Raw genomic sequence first — 26429 nt, 5'->3', positions numbered from 1 at the left:
ACCGGGAATATCGCCTACAGTGTGACCATTAAGAGAAACCAGATTCATGAGTTCGAAACATTTTTGCCATTTTTTTGCTTTTTGCATTAGCCGATTTCTCTATGCGTACACATTCTGATCTAATAGTTCTATATAATCTTTTGTGTAATGCTCCCCACATCATGCATTAACGTTTCCTCCTGCTAAAATTAAATCAGAGTTGGTGTCAGCATGCCAATCAATAATGATCATATCAATGGAATCTAATAAGTTATCCGTCATTTCTACCCCATGGGATCACACACATTAATTATTAGCATTCGTTGCACATAAGACCCATCATTCAAAGACAATTCAACTGCCAATACATGGTCATTGTTACCTGAGTGCTTAACTATCGTTGAGTGTATCTCTTGTTTAACACCGATAATTAAACCTCCAAATGGGCGACCTTTCTCTCTTTTATTTACCTAAGGATTGGTGAATAATGAAACCATCTAGTATGAGGTGGTCTATAAGCCATGTCTCCTGAAGCATAAATACTGAGGAGTCACATAGCCTAGCAAGGGATTGGGTTTTTGTATGAAGTGAGAATGGCCTTGTGTATTCCAACAGATTATATCCAAACTTCACTTCTGCTGTGGCTCCAACCCCGGTATCATTTCTTTTAACCATAGCCACCCTTTCTTATCATCAAAATCGTCCTTTGTTTTATTATTAATCGTATTAACAATAGGGCCTGTCGGCAGGGCTCTGTTACAGTGATCACAGCATGCCGTGGTTGTAGATAGTATGCAAGGTTTGTCTCGATCGAACCCCAGAAACTCTAATGATTCGGCCTAATACCACATAGCCACTCTCTGCCCCAACTTTCAGTGGTATGCGGATGACACTCAGCTCATTTTCAGGCTCCCTTCAGCCACCTCTTCTCCTTCTCTCATCTCTGACTGTCTGTCCGCAATCCAGGAGTGGTGTGCCGCCAATGATCACTGCCTTAATGCCAGTAAGACCGAGATTCTCCTCATCGCCACACCTGCTCCCTCCTTTCCTGTCACTCTCTCGCCGGCCTCTCTTTGCCCTATTCCTGCTCCCCCCTGTGAGGCTAGAAACCTCGGTGTCATCTTCTACTCCACACTTTCCTTCTCTCCTCACATCTCCAACGTCTCTAAGAAGTCACATTACCTGCTGCACCTCCTCAGAGGTATTCTTCCTTTCCTCTCCTTCCCCCAGAAGCTCACTGTCTCCAGAGCTCTGGTTCTCTCTAGGCTGGACTACTGCAACAGCCTCTTTCTAAATCTGTCTGCCTCTACGCTCCGCCCCCTGCAACTCATCCAAAACAGGAATGCGAGACTTGTCCTTGTCCTCAAGCTCAGGGATTGTATCTCTCCAGGACTGATATCTCTGCACTGGCTCCCAGTGGCAGTGAGGATTAAGTTCAAAACCGTCTGCATTGTCCACAAGGCCTTCTGGGGCCTGAGGCCTCAATACCTTCAACTCTCTCTTCCTAAATATCTTCCTTCTCAAGCTCTTCGCTCATCTGCCTCCAACTCCCTCAGGGTTAGTCGCTTCTCCAAGCAGCGAGTTGGTGGTAGATCTCTTTCTTCTTCCGGGGCCTCCCTCTGGAACAGCCTCCCTGCCACTCTGAAACTTGAGGAGAACCCTTTCTGGTTCTGTAAGCACCTCAAGACCTTCCTCTTTGCTTCTGCTTTCTCTCCTCCTCTCCCCTGCTGATCTGACTGAATCTGAAACTGCACTGGTTACCTGGCCACCCTCTGATCTCGGGCCCAGGTCCCTCCCCTCCGGTTGCACAACTGCACTGACCCCCTGGCAATCCTGTACTCAGGGACTGTTTCTGTATCCCTACAGCCCCTACTAGCACTTGACACGTGATGTCTGCACTTACACTTGCACTTTCGACCTGCTGGCTGCACTTTTTATTTATTGTGTTTATTTTATTGCCATCCTATGTACTGCACTGCACCCTCCCCTTTCCCCCTGCACTTTCCCCGCCTGCCCTCCCCTGCACTTGCGCGATCTCAATGTCACCTGGCCTAGTAGGATCGCTGTCTGTCTTCCCTCTGTTTCCCCTCCCTTGCCTCGTCGCGCCTTGTAACACTTGTGTATAGGCGCGTTATTAATGCCATATCATATCATATCATAAGAGATGCCGTCATACACAATGAAACACAAAGCAGGCACACAATGAATATTTGGCATACCACTATCTCCCCCTCACGTGGGAGCTATGAAATCAAAGAGTTGAGTATACGAAGGCAGGGTATCTTAGCAAAAATATTAAGAAGTTCTGGTCTATTTATATGCTTCTTAGTTCCAACATTATTTCTGTGTTTAACAGTCAATATTCGTGCATCAGGAGTCGATCCAGTGTTACTCTGATATTTATCACCTGCGTGACTAGAATTCTGACCGCGTGTACCAGCCCCGCTCCCAGCAACGTCTACTTGGTTCATAGGTGGTGAGTAACATTTACTTCTGCTGGAGCCACTATTTGGACCTCTATTTGGGCATTATCGTCATTAGACAACCCACTGGTATTCCCATTCTCTTGCAATAACCAACTAGTAAGAACACACATTTTGTAGCTGTCTCTGTTTTTTCGTCCTACCTATCTTCTTTTTTTCCTTTTTAGCCATTTCGCTCTGCACAATTACTGTCACAACGGTTGAATTGAGAGGTTCACCAGGGGCAGCCTCTGGTGGATCATCAACACGGACCATCTCTATACATTTGACAGTGTTACTCTTTAATTGTATGTGTTTTCGAATTTGTTTATGAGTGGGATAATTTAGAGGAGAATCTACTGCCCCATTCACCAATTGTCATGGGAGAAATGTAAATTATTATTATTGGTCTAGACATTTTCATTTATATTATTCGGCTTTCTATCAAGGCCCTGGACTTTATCAAAAGACATTTGGGCAAGCAATGAGCCATGCATTTTAACATCTTCATGGATGCGTCCACGCAATTTCACCAACATTTTTATGACGAAATTGAGGATTCCCTATGCTGGATCATCACTGATTAGGCAACCCCCTGCTTGGGATTTATCGGTCACCCCTATATTAGGATCTCCAGGCTGGGTACCAGTCTCAGCAACCAGGATGCTCTCATGCTCTGAACTAATGGACATAAACATCTTGGGGGAAACTACCCCAGCTACCATTTGTGTGTACCCCCATGCCCCCTCTACCATTAATGTGCCCCACCATGCCCCTGCTACCATCTGTATGTCCCCCTTGCCCCTGCTACCATCCGTGTTCCCCCCATGCCCTCACTACCATCTGTGTGTCCCCCATGCCCCCGGTACCATTGCTGTGCCCCCCCATGCCCACTTTACCATTTGTGTGTCCCCCATGTGGCCGCTACCATCTGTGTGTCCCCCCATACCCCTGCTACCATCTGAGTGTCCCCACATGCCGCGCTACCATTTCTGTGCCCCCACATGCTCCCGCTACCATTTGTGTGTCCCCCATGCCCCAATACCATTTCTGTGCCCCACCATGCCCCCGCTACCATCTGTATGCCCCCCTTGCCCCTGCTACCATTTGTGTGCCCCATGTCCTGCTACCATTTGTCTGTCCCCCATGCCCCCGCTACCACCTGTACGCCCCCCACACCCCCGCTACCATCTGTGTCCCCCCATGCCCCTGCTACCATTTGTGTGCCCCCATGTCCCTGCTACCATTTGTGTGTCCCCCCATGCCCCTGCTACCATCTGTATGCCCCCTTGCCCCTGCTACCATCCGTATGCCCCCCCATTCCACGCTACCATCTGTGTGTCCCCCCATACCCCTGCTACCATTTCTGTGCCTCCCCATGCCCCCGCTACCATTTGTGTGTCCCACCACGCCCCTGCTACCATATGTATGCCCCCCATACCCTTGCTACCATCTGTGTGTCCCCCCATGCCCCGCTACCATCTATGTGTCCCACCATGCCCCTGCTACCATTTGTGTGCCCCCATGTCCCCGCTACCATTTGTGTGTCTCCCATGCCCCTGCTACCATTTCTGCACCCCCCCATGCCCCTGCTACTATATCTGTGCCCCCCCATGCTCCCGCTACCATTTGTGTGTCCCCCAGACCCTGCTACCATTTCTGTGCCCCCCTGCCCCGCTACCATTTTTGTGCCCCCCTGCCCCTGCTACCATTTCTGTTCCCCCATACTCCCACTACCATTTGTGTGTCCCCCTTGCCCCCGCTACCATCTCTGTGCCCCCCCATGCCCCTGCTACCATTTGTGCATCCCCATGCTCCCGCTACCATCTGTCTGTCCCCCTATACTCCCACTACCATCTGTATGCCCCCCATATCCCCGCTACCATTTGTGTGTCCCCATGCCGTTGCTACCATTTCTGTGCCCCACCATGCCCCTGCTACCATTTCTGTGCCCCCGTACTTCTGCTACCATTTGTGTGTCCCCCATGCCCCTGCTACCATTTCTGTGCCCCATTCCCCTGCTACCATTTCTGTGCCCCATCATGCCCCCGCTACCATCTGTATGCCCCCCTTGCCCCTGCTACCATCTGTGTGCCCAATGCCCCACTACCATTTCTGTGCCTCTCCATGCCCCCGCTACCATTTTTGTGCCCCCTGCCCCTGCTACCATTTCTGTGCCCCACCATGCCCCTGCTACCATTTCTGTTCCCCCATAATCCCACTACCATTTGTGTGTCCCCCTTGCCCCTGCTACCATCTGTGTGTCCCTTCATGCCCCTGCTACCATCCGTGTGTCCCCCATGCCCCCGCTACCATCCGTGTGCCCAATGCCCCACTACCATTTCTGTGCCTCTCCATGCCCCCGCTACCATTTTTGTGCCCCCTGCCCCTGCTACCATTTCTGTGCCCCACCATGCCCCTGCTACCATTTCTGTTCCCCCATAATCCCACTACCATTTGTGTGTCCCCATGCCCCGCTACCATTTCTGTGCCCCCCATGCCCCTGCTACCATTTGTGCATCCCCCCATGCTCCTGCTACCATCTGTGTGCCCCCCTATACTCCCACTACCATCTGTATGCCCCCCATATCCCTGCTACCATTTGTGTGTCCCCCATGCCGTTGCTACCATTTCTGTGCCCCACCATGCCCCTGCTACCATTTCTGTGCCCCCGTACTTCTGCTACCATTTGTGTGTCCCCCCATGCCCGCTACCATTTGTATCCACATTCCCATGCTACCATTTCTGTGCCCCATACCCCCACTACCATTTGTGTGTCCCCCATGCCCCTGCTACCATTTCTGTGCCCCCCATGCCCCTGCTAACATTTCTGTGCCCCATCATGCCCCCGCTACCATCTGTATGCCCCCCTTTCCCCTGCTACCATCTGTGTGTCCCCTCATGCCCCTGCTACCATCCGTGTGTCCCCATGCCCCCGCTACCATCTGTGTGCCCAATGCCCCACTACCATTTCTGTGCCTCCCCATGCCCCCACTACCATTTTTGTGCCCCCCTGCCCCTGCTACCATTTCTGTGCCCCACCATGCCCCTGCTACCATTTCTGTTCCCCCACACTCCCACTACTATTTGTGTGTCCCCCATGCCCCCGCTACCATTTCTGTGCCCCCCATGCCCCTGCTACCAGTTGTGCATCCCCCCATGCTCGCGCTACCATCTGTGTGCCCCCCTATACTCCCACTACCATCTGTATTCCCCCCATATCCCTGCTACCATTTGTGTGTCCCCCATGCCGTTGCTACCATTTCTGTGCCCCACCATGCCCCCGCTACCATTTCTGTGCCCCCGTACTTCTGCTACCATTTGTGTGTCCCCCCATGCTCCTGCTACCATCTGTGTGCCCCCCTATACTCCCACTACCATCTGTATGCCCCCCATATCCCTGCTACCATTTGTGTGTCCCCCATGCCGTTGCTACCATTTCTGTGCCCCACCATGCCCCTGCTACCATTTCTGTGCCCCCGTACTTCTGCTACCATTTGTGTGTCCCCCCATGCCCGCTACCATTTGTATCCGCATGCCCATGCTACCATTTCTGTGCCCCATACCCCCACTACCATTTGTGTGTCCCCCATGCCCCTGCTACCATTTCTGTGCCCCCCATGCCCCTGCTAACATTTCTGTGCCCCATCATGCCCCCGCTACCATCTGTATGCCCCCCTTTCCCCTGCTACCATCTGTGTGTCCCCTCATGCCCCTGCTACCATCCGTGTGTCCCCATGCCCCCGCTACCATCTGTGTGCCCAATGCCCCACTACCATTTCTGTGCCTCCCCATGCCCCCACTACCATTTTTGTGCCCCCCGCCCCTGCTACCATTTCTGTGCCCCACCATACCCCTGCTACCATTTCTGTTCCCCCACACTCCCACTACTATTTGTGTGTCCCCCATGCCCCCGCTACCATTTCTGTGCCCCCCATGCCCCTGCTACCAGTTGTGCATCCCCCCATGCTCGCGCTACCATCTGTGTGCCCCCCTATACTCCCACTACCATCTGTATTCCCCCCATATCCCTGCTACCATTTGTGTGTCCCCCATGCCGTTGCTACCATTTCTGTGCCCCACCATGCCCCCGCTACCATTTCTGTGCCCCCGTACTTCTGCTACCATTTGTGTGTCCCCCCATGCCCCGCTACCATCTGTGTGTCCCCCATGCCCCTGCTACCATTTCTGTGCCCCCATGCCCCCGCTACCATTTCTGTGCCCCATCATGCCCCCGCTACCATCTGTATGCCCCCCTTTCCCCTGCTACCATCCGTGTGTCCCCCATGCCCCGCTACCATCTGTGTGCCCAATGCCCCGCTACCATTTCTGTGCCTCCCCATGCCCCGCTACCATTTGTGAGTCCCCCATACCTCCACGACTACCGCTATAGCCTTTCTGCCCCCTACCCATCTGTTTGTTTCCCTCTGCCCCTGAGTTTTTCCCTGTTCATTCCTACCTCTCCACACCTTCCCTCATTCTCTGTCCCTGCCCCAGCCCTTGCCCCCCTTTTGTCTCCTAGTTCCCCTCCCTTTCACCTCCTACCTTCTGTACCTTACTCTTGCCCCCTCTATTCCCCCTGCTTGCTTCTCATCCTGAACCCCTCCTTCTTTCTTCCCCCCTCCCTCAGCCCACTCTTCCCCTCCTTTCCCTCCTTCTGTCTATGCTTGTATCTTTATTCAATTAAATGTTGGATTTATCTGGATTTCTGCTACTGTCATCATGCTGTTCAGGTATAGTACATGAGTTAGCCTGACACATTGAGTAGCACAAGTCCAGTAATGAATTATTGTCAATGTTGTTAATATCATCACGTGTCACATTTAACACACATTCTGCTGCTGGCACACAAATCTATTCGGAAGAATTCTCCATTTCACTCAATCCATTTATAGCGGCCTTATTTGTTTACCCTCTTTGCTGTTTACTTTAAAATAAGAAGTTATTTGGCCACATCCAGTTTCTACCAAATTAGATGTCACAGGTTCAAGTTGTACGGGCTGGTCATCATTTCTCTGGCATACTCGCACATTTGAGGACCCTGCCCTTTAATACCCCTGTGCTTTCTTTCACACATGGTTTATTGTTTCTGAGATTGTACGTGGATTTCCGTCGAGACTTTCCTCGCATATTTTCAGAGGTTATGTTCAATGCTGGCGTATAATAACATAGTCAAAAAAGCAGTAATTCATCAATATTTAAGTCCACGTTATATTTACATATTCCGTTCAGAGATCGGTAAAAGTTCAAATGATATAAAAATGATGCTATATATATACACGTGCAGTTTAAATCATTAACATCCTGTCAACGCAGGATTATATTAAAATGATAAAACAAAGTAATATACAATCGGCGTACGTTTGATAATTGGTTCCACCGTTCAAAAAGGAGGTAGCATTTCGATCTTCTCATCCATAAATGATCTTTTAAATTGGCAGAAACGTCATTTCACTGTGTTGCTGCAGGAGCACCAGTAATGGTTCAAATGCAGCAAAAGTATAACTTTACAGAAATGGCTGCAGCCTCACCAGCGCCTTGGGCCGTTAGTGTCAGTTGCCGTAATTTTCTGTGCCCAACATGTGAGGGGTGCACGCTTCAAGTTCCACGCAGTTCGCTGAATGAGCACCAACACGGTTCACAGTTCAGCCAGGTCGCGTGAAAACAACAAGTTTCAATTGGAAAGTATCCGTTACCTTCTCAAGTTTCTCGGCCTTCCCAGACTGCAGTAGACTGCACACTCTCACGCCCCACTCTGCGTCTGCTCCGCGGTATGGAGAGTGTAAAATGCAGCATTCTGCCCGCACAACAACGTAGCTCAGCCTCCAGAAGGTAAGCAATGGAATGGAAGTAAGACTGCAGTAGACTGCACACTCTCACGCCACTCTCTGCGTCCGCTCTGCGGTATGGAGAGTTTAAAATGCAGCATTCTGCCCGCACAACAACGTAGCTCAGCCTCCAGAAGGTAAGCAATGGAATGGAAGTAAGACTGCAGTAGAATGCACACTCTCACGCCACTCTCTGCGTCCGCTCTGCGGTATGGAGAGTTTAAAATGCAGCGTTCTGCCCGCACAACAACGTAGCTCTGCCTCCAGAAGGTAAGCAATTGATTCACTTTATGTTCGAGAGCAAGACACCACAGTGGAACAGGAGAGTGCTCCAAATCCGGGGAAAAAGCCATTGCGGAAATCCTGGTAGATATATGGAGGACTTCAGCAAACAAAGACACTAGGGATTCCTGGTAAGTATCCATAACAGTGCAAGAAAACAAAGAATGAGAGTTTGCTGTCAGTGGGGAGAGAGGTCCATAGAAAAAGGCACAAAAGTGGGAGGAGGGCGAAGGGGCGAGGGAGAGGAGAAAAACAGGGACGGCAAGCAAGCCGAAAGAGCACTAGCGTCTTACCCAAAGAAATGAAGAATCACAGGTGGTTGCAATGCAGCGATCACGGTTTGCGTTGTGTTGATACACCATGTGGGATGACATTTTGGAAAAAGACTAGACCGGCACTCAGAGAATGGAAAAGAAACGTGACTACCAACGTCGTCCTCTCTTCCATCTGTGCCATAACGACCAGCGAGTGGTTGAGACAAAAACACTCCCAAAAGCTAATGGGTCATACCGGGACATAGTGGAAGACCTTACAAACGACTTCATGCCTATGGTGAATACAGACAGCACCGGCACCCAACAAGTCGCTAGATGGATTTTAGATGTGACTGTGACATCTGGCTGCAAAGTGCACTTTCTCAGATGAAGAAGTTGAGCTGGGGGGAAAGCCATCCAGAAATGTTTCTCCAATTTGCTCAGGAAACATATGCTGAAGAAGCCAGGTCTTCCATTGATGTGCATTCTTGTACTTGGGAGGATGCAAGAGCTGGTGACAGCGAGGGCCACACATATGGAAGATGCGATGAAATGATTGAATGTGTAGGAGGCAGTGCGCACTATCCCTCAATGCACCAGTCGAGCCAGCAGTCAGGGAAGAGGATGACAATTACAAGAGGGTGTTCAAGAGAAGTCATACAGAACCCATGTGAGTTCTGTGGTGGAGCATCGCCACACGCCAAGGAATTCCTGGCTGCTGGCAGAGAATGTGGACGGTGGATGGTGCAGAAAGATAGCTCACTTCACCAAGGCATGCAGAGTGCTGTGGCCTCCCACACCCACATAAAGGCCTGGTCTGTCGCATAGAGGCAAATGAGTAAAGGTAGCCTCACTCACCGAAGACATGCCTGAGCGTACAGAGGAACAGTATGAGGCAATGAATGATGAAGATGTATTCTTCATCTTTGCCATGTTGTTAGGAATGCAACCAAAGCGCAAGTCCCAGTACTGATCGACACGGGGCAGCCGTAAATGTGATGTCCTCAACTCAATTCAGAGAACTGACACCAGTGCCATTATTAGCGATGCCCATGATATGAATTTATACTATGGAGGGAAACAACCCATCCCACTGGAAGGTGCCTTCCATACCCAAGTGTTCTATGACTGGGTGTCCATGCCCTCAACTTTCTACGTCACACTGGAAGCCAAGGACACCCTGTTCAGTTGTCATATGGCGGAATTGCTAGGATTGGGTACATTTTGCCTTTATTGTATATCAAACAGACGTGGAAAGGCTGCATGAGGAGTACCAGGACATTCCATGGCATAGGGGGCCTAGTAGATCAAGTGGCATGGCTTTATACTGAATATACAAGATACCACAATAACAACTTCCTTCCTTCACGTACTGAGTCAGCACTTGGACTCACCTGACAACTTTATCTCCACCAATTTATACATGACAAAGGAGGGACGACCACACTGTTCGTCGAACGAGAAACGAACAGTGTGGTCGTCCCTCCTTTGTCATGTATACACATGAGTAGGATGTGCTGATACTTTGTGTATTTCTTTTAGATATAAGCTCTAGAACAATGAAATATGAACATGTTTCTTTTTAAGCATTTGATTTTTGTATATTGAATTGTGTTTTATGAACAATAAAATATGTATATTCTTTGGTAACCCATGGAGGTCCTCCTAATTATATGTTAAATTGGTTTGTCCTCACCCACACAGGCCCTAAAAAGAGGACTTTGCAGCTCTGGATAGCTGATATGGCTTTATACTGACCAGACAATTCAACTGGTAGCACAGCGCCATCACAGGATACTGTTTCATTTGAGGAAAAAGGTTGAGGAGGAACTATGGTGGATGGAAGTGGGGGACATCATCGAGAGCGTTGTTGGTCCTACGCAATGGGTGTCACCCATTGTCATTGCACCGAAGCCCAAACAGACAGGGAGGTAGACATTTATGTGCATACGTGCCTAGCCAATAGGGATATCAATAGATAATGGCACCTGATTCTGGATAATATTCTGGCGGATTTAAAGGGAGCAGCAGCCTTTTCCATCATCGATCTCTGGGTGGGCTATCACCAGATTCGCCTCCACGAGGACTCTAGGGTGATCGCGACATTCTCGACCCACACAGAGTTATTCAGGTACAAGCGGTTGAGCTTTCGGATCTCGTCAGCGGCAGTGGCATTCAAGCACACGGTGCAGGGAGTTCTCGCCTGACTCAAAGGAGTGATTAACGTCAGTGATGAGGCTCTTATTTATTCCAGAATGGAACAGGAAACACCCGTCTTTAGACAACTCTGTGAAAAAAGACTAACATTAAAGAAACGCAAATGTCAGTCCCTACAGCCCAGTATTCAGTTCTTTGGGTTCATTTCACATGGGCCAGGTATTTTGACAGATCCCAAAAAGCGGGAGCCATAAAGGACCTCCTACCCCCCAGTAATACATGTGAAGTGTGCAGTTTCCTGGGCATAATCAACTTCCGCAGAAGGTTTATATGCAACCTGACCACCATCACGGAACCCCCAAGAGCCATATCAAATGGGATGCCGACTGGGTAAGCAGCACTGCTGCACAAATGGCGTTCGCGGATGCCAAGGTGGGCATTGGGGCGGTGGAAGCGACCATGGCCTTCTCCGGCCCAGGAAAGGAGTCAGAAATCTTGGTGGACACCAGTCCGGTGGGCCTGGAGGCTGGACTGACATGGACGGCTAATGATGGAGTGAAAACACCAATAGCCTTTGGAAGCAAATCTCTGATGGCAACCGAAAGACTTTATTCCTAGAGACAGCTACAAAAACAGCTCCTGATAGAGACACCAGAGACAGTAAGTGGACGGTGACAGGCGGTGTGCGTGGATCTTTGTTTGGTTGTGCAGAATCACAACTTTGTGGATTGTTCTGGATTAATGTTTTTGTGGTATCCCGAGGTGTACTTTGTCCAGTCGATGGCTGAGTGCATGATACCAGTACTGGCGGACATCTTTGCAGCACCTGGATTTAGGCTTATTCTCAGGTCAGACAATGGATCACTTTTTCAAGGCAGGAGCATCGAGGAGTTTGTAACAGTGCACAGGGTAAGACATGTTTGCATCACAACATGCTGGCCAGGGACGTCATTTCACCAAAGTGCCAGGGGTAGCGGAAGTGACATTACACCACCCTTGACCTCTGATGACATCACAGGAAGTGATATCATTTGACCCCAACCCTGAAGTCACATCACAGGAAGCGAAGGAAGATGACCTTTCACCCCTTGTCAAAACAGGAAGTGGCATCACATTGCATTATTTCTAAGTACACTACGGAAAATATGGTTACGATATCACTGTAAAGTGATGTATATTTCATGCAAGAATGGTTAACCTTATCTATCATTAATATCAGCGCCTATAGGCCCATTTACCAAATGACTATGAATGCAAGCAGACGTCCAAGGCCAAACGATAATGATGTGTTATTATATAGCACTTTTACACGTAAGCTCTTCATATAGAACAAATATACATACCATATCACCCAACCTGTGTCGGTACTCATTTATCAACCTCTGCATGATGAAAGGCTGAGTTGACCTTGCTGGGAGACGAACCTGCAACCTGCAGAGCACACGAACACTGTAGCAGCGAGCATTCAACCCACTGAGCTATTTTACTGGCTATAGCTATCAAAAAACGAGCCACTCAAGAAACACAGAACCACATGCGGCTGGCCACAGCCCAGGAGCCTCAATTTAAAAATGTTTTAAAAAAACAAGATTTTTGTTTTACTTATTTTTTTTTTGTGGTAGCAAGGGAGACCACGGGGGTAGCAAGGGAGACCTCAGGGGTCAATGGTGCGACCCCTGGTGACCCCTAAATGAAGTCCCTGCTGCTGGCCCGTGGCAAACAGCGATGTGGAGTGTTTTTTGTATAGCCCTGGACAAGGGATGGCATTGGAGACAGTGCTGGTTATGTTTCTGGTAGCGTACAGCACTACCTCGCGCACACAGTGATGGGAATAGCTCCGGCAGAGGCTCTGATGGTCACTGGTGCCAGAGCACGAGTCAAGGACGTTGTCAGACATTGATGTTGGCAAAGGTTAAACAGGACCAGCGAATGAGGAACGAGAAAGAGTTTGCTCAAAGAGGACTGGGTTTGCTTGGAAACCGTAAGCCTGCGCACAAGTTGTGTCTTCCAAAAGAGCAGGAGCCATGGAGTGTGATGCACGGAAAAGGGTCCAGCATAACGGCCAGAAGGACTGGAGAAGTGGTGACTCAGAACTGTAGCTGATTCTGGGGGATTTCTGCGAGGGATGTGAAGAGGGGGACCTAAACATCGCCCTTGTTGCGCCGTTCCCGTTCACAGCCCATTGCCTGTGAAACGGGAGATGCACATCACTCATGACCCCCTCCTCCCCTTCATTGAAGATGTATCGCACGTGTGAGAGACGCTATTCACTCAGACAGCCATTCAGACCATATCCTGATGATGTCACAGAGGAGCCTGCAATCCATAGAGCAAGTCGACTGAATGCAGCCACATCGGTCGAAGAAGTCACGGCTGTCATCATGACTTAGATGCTGTAGACATGAAGCATATATGCATTCATGCGCAAAGCTACACAGCCATTTTAGTTTATTGCAGATACACACAAAGGATATGCTTATCGATCACATAGTTAGAGGACTAACAAACATACATACCCCTTTTGCTGAGCATGAAACCACAAGAAGCATTAGAATACATATGGACAGCTTGTTGAAGCTTAAATGCAACTAACAAGGACATCCAAGCAAATAAAGATGGATGACATAGGTACATTGGAGCAAATGAGAGAAGCTTGGGAATTCGAGACATGGAAGAAGCTGATAGAATTATCCAGCTGAAGCTGGTAAAGCATGCTTCCAGTGCAGTTGCTGTGCCCAGACAGCCAAGGATAAAGAGGGAAGGAACGTGTCCAGATAAGCAGAGGGACGGAGCACCTAAAATAAGCCCAAGCAAAAATCCCCATAATTACAGGCAGAAGAGAGCAATTTCGTCGTCCTCACACACGTGACCTGAACATGGCGTTCAATGACTATTTATTCGAGCTAGGCATAGATTGCTGTTCCCACCAGATTGAATACAGTGAGATACAAATGTAGCACAGGTTCAAAGACAAATGTTCTGTCTGACAGTACAGGAGGGCTGGGAAGGTAATTTATTGATAACACACAGCACCTTCAGAGTCCTTCCCACTATCTTGAGTGTTGCACTTGGCCTGGTACCTATCCTGGTACCTGTCGAAGGCACCAAGGCTGAGAAGAAGCCATGTCTGTCCAATCCCTATTCACCTGCCCTGATGTGTTTATACAATGTTGCATCGGCCCAGTACCTTTCACTAGCCTGCAACTTTGTATTTGATAGTTTTTGAGGTGGTCTCAGGAGGAGCCACTAGATATGATTACCCAATGGGTGCACTAACACCTATACAAATGTTTACATAGCTCACCTCACTAACCTTATCCCATTGTACGTTCGGTTTTTGGGCTGTAAATGCATGTTGAGACGTCAGTAATGAACAAAACCAGCTGACAACTGCCTACACACTGAGAGCGTGTGAATAATGTTACATTGTTCATGCTGCAATCCATGTCATTTGAACGTTTAATAAAGGCAGTTGAACTTTGCTCTATGGCTGGGTCTTCCATTCTTGGTGCAGGGGATTTCCAGGGCCCAGTTCCTCTTGCTTGTACATTGGGAGGTGGTTAATAGTCCCCTGGCTGCTTTTACAGATGAGGAGCGAGAACAGCTAAGGTGAATCCCAGGAGAAGGGGCCGGAGGTGACCATGCATGGCATAGGGACTTGTCGGATGTGGAAGTCGACCAGGAACCTATGAAGAATCCTGCAGACCCCTCACTAAAACCCTGCCTAAAGTCTCCTCCCAGGTGGCCAGGAGAAGTTAGGTGCTCTCTGATCCCAACCATGGATGTGGTGGACGCAGAAGGATCACCTGGGTGGCGACAAGGCCCAGGAAAGTGAGGAGATTCCGTGGGGGGAGACACAGTATTTTTCCTCTGACGGGAATGTTCTTACCACTATGCCAAAGGAGGTTATGGCCTATTGTCGTTTTAATATCTCTCAACCTCCGGTTAAATCTAAAGCGGTAAACCCTAAGGTTGTAGCACCCATCCCCATTTCACCCAAGGAATAAAAACCTTTTATCCCCAATATCACATGTCCTTCTCAAAATCAAAGGTACACTATAAAGAATGAAGAACGTGCTATCATCTCTATAACCTCTTCCTTTAGTAGACCTAAAACTGAGAGTGTCTCTGTTAAATCTACCCTTAAACAGTTATCAGAAGTAGAAAAACCTAACTTTGACAAATTGAACTTCAAGTCCCATAATCCCATAGGGACTGAGATGAAGAAGAGGGCTGAATGGCATGTAGGAGTAGAGGTCAGGCAATCAGGCCTAACGGCCTTTGCCAGGGTCAGGTAACTAACAATAATAGCCTGTAACTGAAATGAATTGCCCCACCTAAGAGGCATAAAAGGCTGCAGCAAGAAAGATCAGAGAGGAGGAGTTGGGAGAGGAGCTGGAGCAGGATCTGGAAGGATGGCAGAAGTAGTAGTAGGAGAAGAATAGCACAAGGCTAGCATTTGGAAGTGTGTTCACTGGAGGGGTGCCGGGACAAAGAGAGCAGATGTTACCTGCAGGTCATGAGACAGTCCTGCGTTCACAAACCCTGCTTTGCTGTGGCTGCACTGAGAGACATGTGCTAAACGTGGAAGTCTTCCAAGGTGCACCTAGAGCCTGTAATTGAAGAACCATGCTGAAGCACGAAGCCCGTAGCAAGAGGCAACCCGAGGGACAAAGGAGTGCAGGAGACTCCAATTTTTTGTGGCTGGACTGGAGACACCCGTGCTGTAGAGGGGTGTGTGTCCCAAATACACACAGAGCCATAAAATAAGAATTAGAAGTAGGGAAGTGGAAGCAGCCTGCAGCCGCGATATTCCTGAAGCAGTGAGTGAGGCTTGGCGTTCAGGTTCCCTTTATAAACTCTTGTCAGTAACTGTAACCAGCTCTGAAGGGGCTTGCGTGAGAGAAGAAGCAAGCCGATCTTGTTAGTTGTTGTAGAATTTGAGGTTTGACAATGGAAATGTATGGCGTGAATTTCTGATAGAAGTTATAGTGCTCCCATTTGGAAAAAGTCTTTCATTTTCCATTTTTACACGATTATCTAATAACGGAGAGGTCGCGTGTCTCCATTAAGCAGGGGAACGTTTTTGAAAGACTCCGAAATATTGAAAACTGACTTTCAACTAGTGTTGCAAGCGTGTTTAAAGGAGTGTTCCGGGACTTTTTTTTTATTGTTCCTATGGTTCGGCCATGTGTTTTTAAGCATAAATCGGTAGATCGTAGAAAACTTTCCTATGGACCTTACCCGACTTTTCGTCCATTAACGCACTCGAAAACATCCGCCATTTTATGATAATCCTCTCACTTGCCGCATCGCCCTGGCTCACCTGCTTTTGCGGCACTAAATCAAATCCCCCGCCCCTGAAACAGACTTGATCAAAACATTCATATTCCCCGCCTCTATCCGTGACGTGACTGAGCTGCGTAGGCAAACGCGCCCAGGCGTCTTCTACGCGACTCCACACAGAACCAGGAAATCAACACAGATGAGCTCACACAACACAGAGCGCCACAATTGGGAATATGAAACTGTACTTTTAAATTAAACCGCAAGATTGTAAATTTGGTAAAGTACATTTATTTGACATCAAATGTTTTGAGAATATTCAGCGATTAGCATTTTTTATTTGCTCACGTTCCAAAAAGTTCGTTTCGAGCCACACGATGTTCCTTTGCTGTACACAGGGTCTTAGATCATCCCACAATACAGCGCCACAATTCGGAATATGAAACTGTGGTTTAAAAGCAAACGGCAAGATTGTACATTTGGCAAAGTACATTTATTTGACATCAAATGTTCTGAGAATATTCAGCGATTTGCATTTTTATTTGCTCACGTTCCAGAAAGTTCGTTTTTGAGGCACACGATGTTCCTTTGCTGTACACAGGGTCTTTGATCATCTCACAATACAGCGCCACAATTCGGAATATGAAACTGTGGTTTAAAAGCAAACGGCAAGATTGTACATTTGGCAAAGTACATTTATTTGACATCAAATGTTTTGAGAATATTCAGCGATTTGAATATTGAGCGGTCGCACTGATAATCGCATGGCTGTTCCAACAACGAGGCACTAGGCCACCACAACGGTATGTATGTTGCATCTAGCCGTTAGTACCGCGTAAGGGCATACTTGTACTTGGCGATCGTCCCATAAAATGATCAGGGTGGTAACATTGTTCACGCGGAGAAGCAACTGGCGGCTAAAAAACCCATCCGCCGGTGTCTGGTACTCGTGACACATGCAGTAATGCATGATGTACCTGTTTGAAAAACATAAAAAATGAAATTAGTCTCACCATCAGATCTTTATTAAAATTATTCATTTTATATATTAGGTCGGGAAATTATTTCATAGCTAGGACAGTGAAACTGGGTATTATACATCAGGGGGGGGCCGTAGGATACTGAGACAGTCCCCCAGTGCAGGGGTTGACAGGGAGGCAGTGCAGGTGGAGAGTGGAAGAGCCCAGGACCGAGGTCGCAGACAGTGGACCAGTTGTAGCAGGGGAGAGGGAGAGAGAAAGCAGAAGCAAAGAGGAAGGTTTTGAGGTGCTTCCGTAAAAGGAGATGGTTCTCCTCAAGATAGTGCGCGGTACAAAACAATATGCCACATAGAACGAACAAGTACAACTTAACCCGTCTTTAAAGCTACTGTATAGTAATTAAATTGCGGTATAAACTCATCTAAAGAGTTACTTACATTATATTTGCATTTTCCATTGTGTCTGTGCGTAGGGCAGCCCCGAAATACCACTCCTTCTATGCCGACGTTATTTCTTCTAATGAACGAACATGAAATGGCTTTCGTTTCTGAAATTATATTCATTATCGTGTCTTACGTTATTGCCCCACACCCCCAAAAAGAAGTCTTTCGGGATGGTCCCGGCCTGTCAAGGTCAAATAACAATAGAACCTTATACTGAGTCGTGGGCCATTCCGGCACCCGAGCAAAAAATCAAAGCAGCTGACCTTCACTTTGAACGAGCACACATTCCTAGTTAGCTACATTCAGTGTAAGGCCTTCTCAAAGGACTTGAAATTTACACTCCATCTTTGCATTTCCATCTTTGCAGCCCCAGAGAACCATAAATACGGAGACATTCTATATTTTTTGAAAAATGTTTTATATTACTGTTTGGTTGGATAGACACATTGCATGTACACTGAGCAATCACTTTTATTTACACATTACATAGATACACATATTCAATGGGCCAGCGACATGAGGAGACTCGAGAGAACAGACAATCAAATTACAATCATTTAAACCGTGATGTGTATTTCTCAATGAGCTCTTCTTTAGGTGGACATGGAACAGAGGCGATGTTGGGTGGCAATGCAGTTGTCCCCTGCACAGGTTCGTTCACAACTCCATGTATGTGCCTATCTAGGACATCAACAATAAGTCTCTCAATAAACTCATATTGCATATCCTCAAACACTGGTTTGATCACCCATTGTTTACTTCTTTTAGTGAAGGCCTTATTGTAGCGAAGCGTCCCTAAAGTTCCGGTCGTCCTACTTTGTTGACGGCCAACATTATGGTTATGTGCCAAGACCGCTAGAAGAGTCCGATTTATCATGCCCTCCATGCCAAAATGCAATCGTTTTGGCCTGTACTTTAGGCACATATTGTGGAACACCTCCAAATCTCCTGTGTGGCAGAATTCCGTGAGTCCCCTCAAATCTCTTGTTATACTTTTATCAAATACAATCTTTTCAATGGCTTTGTGAGTGGGTGATGAAGGAATCAACCACTTCTTCTTCCGTGCCTCCTCTGTGGACAAATGGCCATGTTCACAATTGTGAAAATGTTGGTTTGTGTTCCAATGGTGAACGTTTGTACAGTGAAGCATTACTGACCGCCATTTTTCCAGTAGAATTTCCAACGACCCTCCACATGTTTTTGAGCTCCACCAAAGATGGTTGCTGATTGACTTGGACCACTGTGAAATACCTTGCATTTCTTTTTTTTTACCTGCAGCCGACATTTTTTTATTGATTGTTTTTGCAAGATGCCAAACGTCAAATTGGTGATTTATATTTTTGTACTCTTCTCTCATTGTCTTGGCAATTGAAACGTGTCTGTCCGTGGCTATCAGGTCGATCACCATTCCTCGCGATTGTAGTTCTTGCAATGATGCTACAAAGCCAACTTTCTCCATGGCCACTGAGGATGTACTTTGTGACACCTGCACGACCACCGAACTCACAATTTTCTTACTTTCCATGTCCTGAAAGTGGTAGGTGCAGTACTTGGCTGAAAATCCTGGGCTGTCGCACTGTCCATCACCGGCTAGCCTGAACCGTTTGCCCGCGAATGTACTATCAATAGACATTTTTTCCATTCTCCAAGCTTCGCTAATGGCTGGAAATAGATAATCGGTTTGGTATTTGTAGAACTGAGTTTTCGCAATGAAATGGATTCCCACAAACTGAAAGAAAGACTCTAACTTTTTAAAACTTGAACCACAAAAAAGTGCAGCCGCTGCACAAAGTAGATTGCCTGCTGGCAGTTGTCCCAGCATGGGTTGTGCAGACCATGAGAAAGGATGATATTTTGTACAGGTGGCATGTATTTTAAGGTTAGTGCCTCGAATTGCACGAGTCACATTAATCAATGGCTCCCCACATACTTCCCCACCTACCGAATGCCCACATTTCAACCGAATAATAATATCAATCAAACAACTATCGAATACAATGAATTTGGCCTCTTTCCTTATACTGTCACTCTGCATCCCAGCTGGTTCGGCCTGTAACGTTGAGGACATGTCACTCACATGAAAGGTAGAATCTCCGATATCGTCTTCCGCTATGTTCAGTGATATTGATGGTGTTTCATTGTAGTCCACTTCATTCTCTTCCATTGCAACATCTGTTCCTTCTCCGGCGATGGGTGAATAAGACAATTTCTTCAACTTTCTCGCGGTCTTAGTTTTTGCGGGTGTGGATTCTGTGAATTGATCTCCGACTGCATCCGAACTACCAGGAGGACATTCACTATCAATGGCTGGTGCTGGTATAGCTCCGTTGTCAATCACTTCATATTCTTCCCATTGGCACGATGCATCTCCAGTCTCAAGTCCCTGCCAAAAGGTTTGACAAGCAACATCTCTCGTTCGTTTCACTATCTGTGTAGATGTAGTTCGTACACCCACTCGCAACTAGAGGACAGATTGGAAAAGGGATGTTCAGTTTAAACACAACTTACAGTATTGAACTATTAACAGTGAAAAACAACATAATATAGTGACCAGGACACTAACCTTCTTTTGCTTTCTTTTCTTTGAAACTTTCTTGCCTCGAACTTCAACATCAGGACGCTGTTGCTCCGACTCGTGTGTGCATGTCTCCACTTCCTCTTGCGCTGCAACGACTATATTTTCATGATAAGCACATCCATCACGCACTGACGCTCCATCGACTCCCTGAAAAATAGAACTTTCATTAGTATGTATAATAATATTGAAAACACAAAATGTACTTGGGGACCAATACCCACGTACATCTCAATAGCAAAACACGAATGAACGCTTTGTGTAGAACATTCTAACGACAATTATTCACGCATAGTTGTTCTAGTTAGATGGAACTGTCAAGATCCATACCTCGGGCTCCTCATAGACTTCCATTGATGATATTATTGAAGATGATGCTTCAGTGACTCCCTGAAACACAGTAATTGCATTAGTATGGTTTTCTATTTTGATAAAAAGAACAGAAACTTTGTGCAGGCGTCAACGGCTCATCTAAATAGACCTGCACAAATGATCAGTTGTCTAAAATAAATAATGGATATGTAAATATGATTCGATTTGCTCGATCGTTGGAAGTGTCACCACCCAGAGATCTGCATCAACTACTAGGGGTGATGTTCTTGTAGAAGGTCCGTCATCTCCCTGAAACATAGTACTTGCGTTAATAAAGAAGGAAGTATAGCGGATGTAATCACGTCATATGATTTCGCTTGATCGAACTGTCAGTATCCATACCTCGAAATGCATAAGAACGTCAAGGGACGATGTAACTGCGGTGCACACTTCTGCAAGCTGTTGCGCCGAACCGTAACTGCATGCTCCCCCTTCTTCTTGGACTAGTGCTCCATCGACTCCCTGAAACATAGGACTTTCATTAGTAATGAACACAATATTGAAAAAAGAAGACACATAGGAGGGCGACGACAGAAGGACATATCAATGGCTAAAAACAAAAGAAACATTGTGTGTAACAATCACGCTACAAGAATGCAAGATCTGATGATCTCCATCGATGGAACTGTCCGGAAACGTACCTCGAGCATCTGAGTGACATCAACGGTAGTCGTCAATACGTTGGACTCCTCAGCATCTCCCTGAAAGACAGTACTTACATTATTTTGGATAACAATAATTATAACTGAAAACAAAGACTAGAGGATGAGTACAAGGGTGTACCATTAGGTAAAATAATTACACGGTAAATTAAAACTATTGATTTACATGCCTAAAACATGTCAGTGGCAGAATAGCCAAGTAAGATTACCCGATAGGCGCTTGAAGTGGCTGATGACTGCAATAACGACACGGATGGAGAATCTTCAGCCTTCATATTGAGTGGATACATAAATGGGGAAATTATTGTTAGATAATGCTACACACTACCGCAAGGCCGAGAGATAAATACGTAAACTTGACTCACCAGTGGAGGGATGTGGACGAATAGAGTGGGAATAGCGGTTGAGAGCAATTTTCTCCTCGCTCGCGGTGTGTTCTTCTTTATTAGCAATGATGTGGAGTACATGTCTGAGCAAAAGTGCCTGCTGCAGATGCGGTATCGATCACCCCTCTTGTCCGCAAAGACTTCTAGGACTCTACTTTCAAGCTCAGACGGTGGATATCCGCAATATCGGACCCATTCTCTTATCTGATCTATTGTCTTAGGGAAAACATGCATTATAGTACCTTCAGATTTATTATGGGTCTTCGAAGGGCAACCGCCAATGGAACAGGCAGGCATTGTGGAAAGTTCTGAAAAGTAAAGATCAACAATTCTCTATGAATACCAATGTGTTAAAAAATGAAATGACACATAAAAGGTTCAATGCAAGGTTCGGTTTGGTTCTTGGAACTATACACGTTATTCACATGCGGATAAGTATTTGAATAACTTTAAAAAAATAGAAAGATAATTTGACTAGACTCAGAACATGACTAGTTCCTTGCATGTACTGTCTTGAACGAAAAGAAATTGAACGCAAAATGATTATGGTACATGGCCTTACCTTGACGAACAAACAGTTAGATGTAGGGATCAGAGTAGTTTCTTGTCGTAGAACAGGGAGCAGTTCACAGGTTGCAAACTGAGGAGTTTCCTCGAAGTGGTCACGGAAGTTCACAGAGACAAAGAGCAGATAACCAGCACCTTCACGGGTTGACTAACTAGCAAAGCGCAAAGAAGTGCTCATTAGAAATATGAAGTGGGTTATAAAGGATTGGAAACAGGGGTGTGTTTGTGAATGAATGACGTGTATATGTCGTGGCATTATGCGGATTGCAGGGGGGCGTCCAGCGTGAGGGGGATGCTTGGTAGGAGACACGGGGTCTGGAGGTAGACCTGGGAACAACAACCCATGCTCTATAGACCACTTTGAAGTGTACATGGTCTTTGGCACCTCTTGGCCTTTATCGCTCCCTGACAGCTCCACTTGCCAGCACAAGTACCCCGGTGCGAACTGCCTTTGATAGGGCGGGGGGTGGATTGGGGCGGTGGTCGTGCAGACAAGACACAGGAAGACTCGTGAATGGAGACACACTTATGTGGATTGCAGGGGGGCGTCCAGCGTGAGGGGGATGCTTGGTAGGAGACACGGGGTCTGGAGGTAGACATGGGAACAACAACCCATGCTCTATAGACCACTTTGAAGTGTACATGGTCTTTGGCACCTCTTGGCCTTTATCGCTCCCTGACTGCTCCACTTGGCAGCGCAAGTACCCCGGTGCGAACTGCCTTTGATAGGGCGGGGGGGGGTGTGTGGATTAGGGCGCTGGTCGTGCAGACAAGACTCGTTTGCCGCAGGGCCTCACCAAGGAGAGGCCATCTAACTGCATGTAAGAGGCAGGCTGAAGGATCTAGTACATGGAAGGAAGGGGGGTGAGTTTATAAATACCTCAGCCTCCAAGGAGAATATATGGGTGCTGTTCACCCTGGAGACCCTGGATGCCTAGGCAGTTAGTCAGCAGCAGGCTGGCCTGTGGTGGCAAGGCGGCACGGGCCAGAGGGGGTCATCTCTGTACCGGGTGCCCAAAAGGATGATTTATTATGATCAACCACATTGATTATTTACCTATAACCATGTTTTGTATCAATAAAATCCAACGGCCTTTTATTGCCAACGCTTGAACAAAGTGGTGTGGTAAGTATTTTTGGGGGAGGAGGCAAGGCCGGGAGGCTTGATGCCAACCCGCAAAATAACATATGTATGTCTGCTGCATATGGGTTCGACGGTTATGTGGATTGAAGGTGGGCGGCCAGCGTGAGGGAGGATGCTGGCCGGAGTCATGTGGTGTGACAAGACAAGGCACAGGAAGACTATTCAATGGAGACACACCAGATTCATTTAAAAAATCAAAACAACCATTGTTAAAATATATGTTGGGTTTTATTTTAGATCTTAATTTCAATTGAACATAAATAATAAACATTACACATTATAAAGTTCCGGTTGCAGCACATCCAGGGAAAATCCGCGGTATTGTCCACTGTCGCTGGGGAAATGTTGTCTAATGGCAAGTACCGCACAGGCAGGTATTACTCTCCGAACGCGGTGTCCGAGCCTCCCGTGAAGCCACCAAGTGAAGCAACGATAGGCCACCAGCCTGTACCACCTGTGAAAATGAAAGATGCAAACTGTATTAAAATGACAAAACTTTCTTATCACTGTCGATTCAGGTAAAAAATGTCATTCTGCTTTGAAAAAAATTCTATCTAGAAAATGCACAATATGGAACAAATTTACATGCATTCGAATGATATGTAGATGTAATTTTATATGTGGGAGACGACCATCACTTAGTAGTGGCATCACTGACATCACAACCAGAGTATACTTACTCGTTACTCGGATTACGCGGACGAACAGTGCCGCGAAGTTCGTGCATAAGCACCATCATCATCCTCAACACGGTCCGTGAGAGGCAGGCTTCCCTGAACTCTGGCAGCTCGGTGATGCATTGCGGACTTGGCTCGCCTTCCGAAATGTAGGCCAAGCACCCGGAATTTTCACGGCAGCAGCAGTTCTCCTCCTCAGTTGGAATTAGCTCGCACCGATTGCACGTGCACCAGGTGGAGACGCCGTCCATGCGACATGGTCCAGGCTCTTCATCCGTTGACTGGTCCTCCCAACTGCCGTCCGAATCCCCATCGTTTTCGCGTGCTTGCCTTTCCAGTAGTTCCTCCTCGGTGTACTCGGGCTCGTACATATACGGCATTATTGTAGCCATTGTGTGGTAAAGAAAGTAAAATAATTTACAGAGATGGTACAGGTGTTCACAAGGCCTAGAAGCGGTGAAGGTAGCTGACCAGAGCACAGAAACGTGTCACAGAATACTCAAAGTAACACAGAGAGATGAATGGAATCGAAAATCTGCTGCTGTGTGTTGTGAAACGGTGTGTTTATACTTATAGAGGAAAGAGGCGTCCTGCCATTTCCATGGCGACACTTCATTAGCTGAGGCGCAGCGATTGTTGACACGAGACGTGCTTTGGCGTTGGGAAATGGGCGGTACGCGTCTGCTGATGACAGGCTCAGAGGCGGGGGATATGATTTAGTGCCGCAAAAGCAGGTGAGCCAGGGCGATGGGGGCAAATGATAGGATTATCAGAAAATGGCGGATGTTTTCGAGTGCGTTAATGGACGAAAAGTCGGGTAAGGTCCATAGGAAAGTTTTCTACGATCTACCGATTTATGCTTAAAAACACATGGGCGAACCATAGGAACAATAAAAAAAAAAGCCCAGAACTTTCCTTTAACATCAAACGAAGGTTGCGTGTGACCAATTCCAATTCCCAACCGGAGAAAGAACTGTCTCTGTGTAAAGGCATGGGAATAAAGACTTAAAATCAAAATGAGTCTGTAAAGAGTGGTGATGTATACCTAAAAATGTTTTTTCTGTGACGACCAAGCCTTGTAACAATGAAAATTAACATTCTTTTAAAACTAGAAGTTGTTATATTAAGAAAGAAGACAAGCATTACCCCAGGCCAATAGGCAAACCCTTTCCATGATAAAGAAAACCCTGTTGAAAGCAAATCATACAATGGGTGAAATTATTCAAGGTCCAGTGTGATCTGATACAAGAGAGATATTATTACTTGAGGTTGGGTGTGTGTCAATTCAGCTTCCAGGTAACTTGTTGGAACAGAGACAGTGTGTACAAAGTTGGGGAAGAGAGCTTTGTGCTTGTAAGAAGAATACATCTAGTACCATGTAATACTGAGACTGTGTAAGTTGGGACGAAGTCAGTCTGGAAGCAGAGACAGAACGTAAGACTGGAAGGTAAAAGAGGCTGCCCCTTTCTTGAAGCAGGGGAACGAAGAGTGCCTTGCCTACCTCTAGAGGTCCAATTGTCTTATCTTTTGCCTAACTATAAGAAGCTAAAGTAGAAGTAACCAGAACTGTAGTTTGATATAAGACTGTCAGTTGATGTCAAATTAAAATTGGTTGTAGTAGTAGAACACTGTGAAATCAAGGTGTCCATTTCTATAGTGTCAGTAGTAAAAGGGTGGTTGTTGAGAGGTGAATAACAACCCAAGAAGAAGCATCCTGACAAAACAACTAGATGTACTGCAGAGGTTAAAAACATTTATAAAATGGTAAAAGGTGAATTGCTGAATCTGTTTGATGAATTGTGGCAAGCGATCTTAGAAGAGAGACATCCAGGATTACCATTGGTTCTATTTCCTTGGCTACAATTGGAAAGGGATCTTGTGGATTTTTTTTGGGTGAACTTTTATTTTGTTTGGAACTTACAAAAACTGGGTCAAGACTTTATTCCATTGTTTGAACATTTGGTGAAAGTGACTGTGAAAAGTCCTGCGGAAGGGATTTATCAAGGACCAGTGAAGGTCATCCAAATGGATAGTTATTTATTATTTGCCTATTTATGTTGTTGGATATTTGCTTTATATGTTTTTTTGTTTAGAGTGAGGGCCAGTTTGTTTCTGTTAGGAGTGATTCCCTTGGTTCTTAGACTAGGTAGGGAATCCCTGGACAGAGTAGGTTTAGCAAGGATTAATTTGCATTATTTTCTGTCAATAAAATGTTTAACACTGAGAATCATACAAGCAGTTGTCCTCCTTGCATTACTGGCCCCTCAAAAACCCCTGAAGAGAACATCGGAGAATCTCGACCAGGCTGCAGGATTACCTGCTTGACTCCCCTGATGAGTGAAGAGGAGGTTGGATATAGAGGATAGCCTGGTATC

The sequence above is a fragment of the Ambystoma mexicanum genome, chromosome 4q (assembly GCF_040938575.1).
Source record: "Ambystoma mexicanum isolate Mex_15411 chromosome 4q, UKY_AmexF1_1, whole genome shotgun sequence".
NCBI lineage: Eukaryota > Metazoa > Chordata > Amphibia > Caudata > Ambystomatidae > Ambystoma > Ambystoma mexicanum.
The sequence above is the reverse complement of the archived record's forward strand: the minus strand, read 5'-3'. Positions refer to the sequence as shown.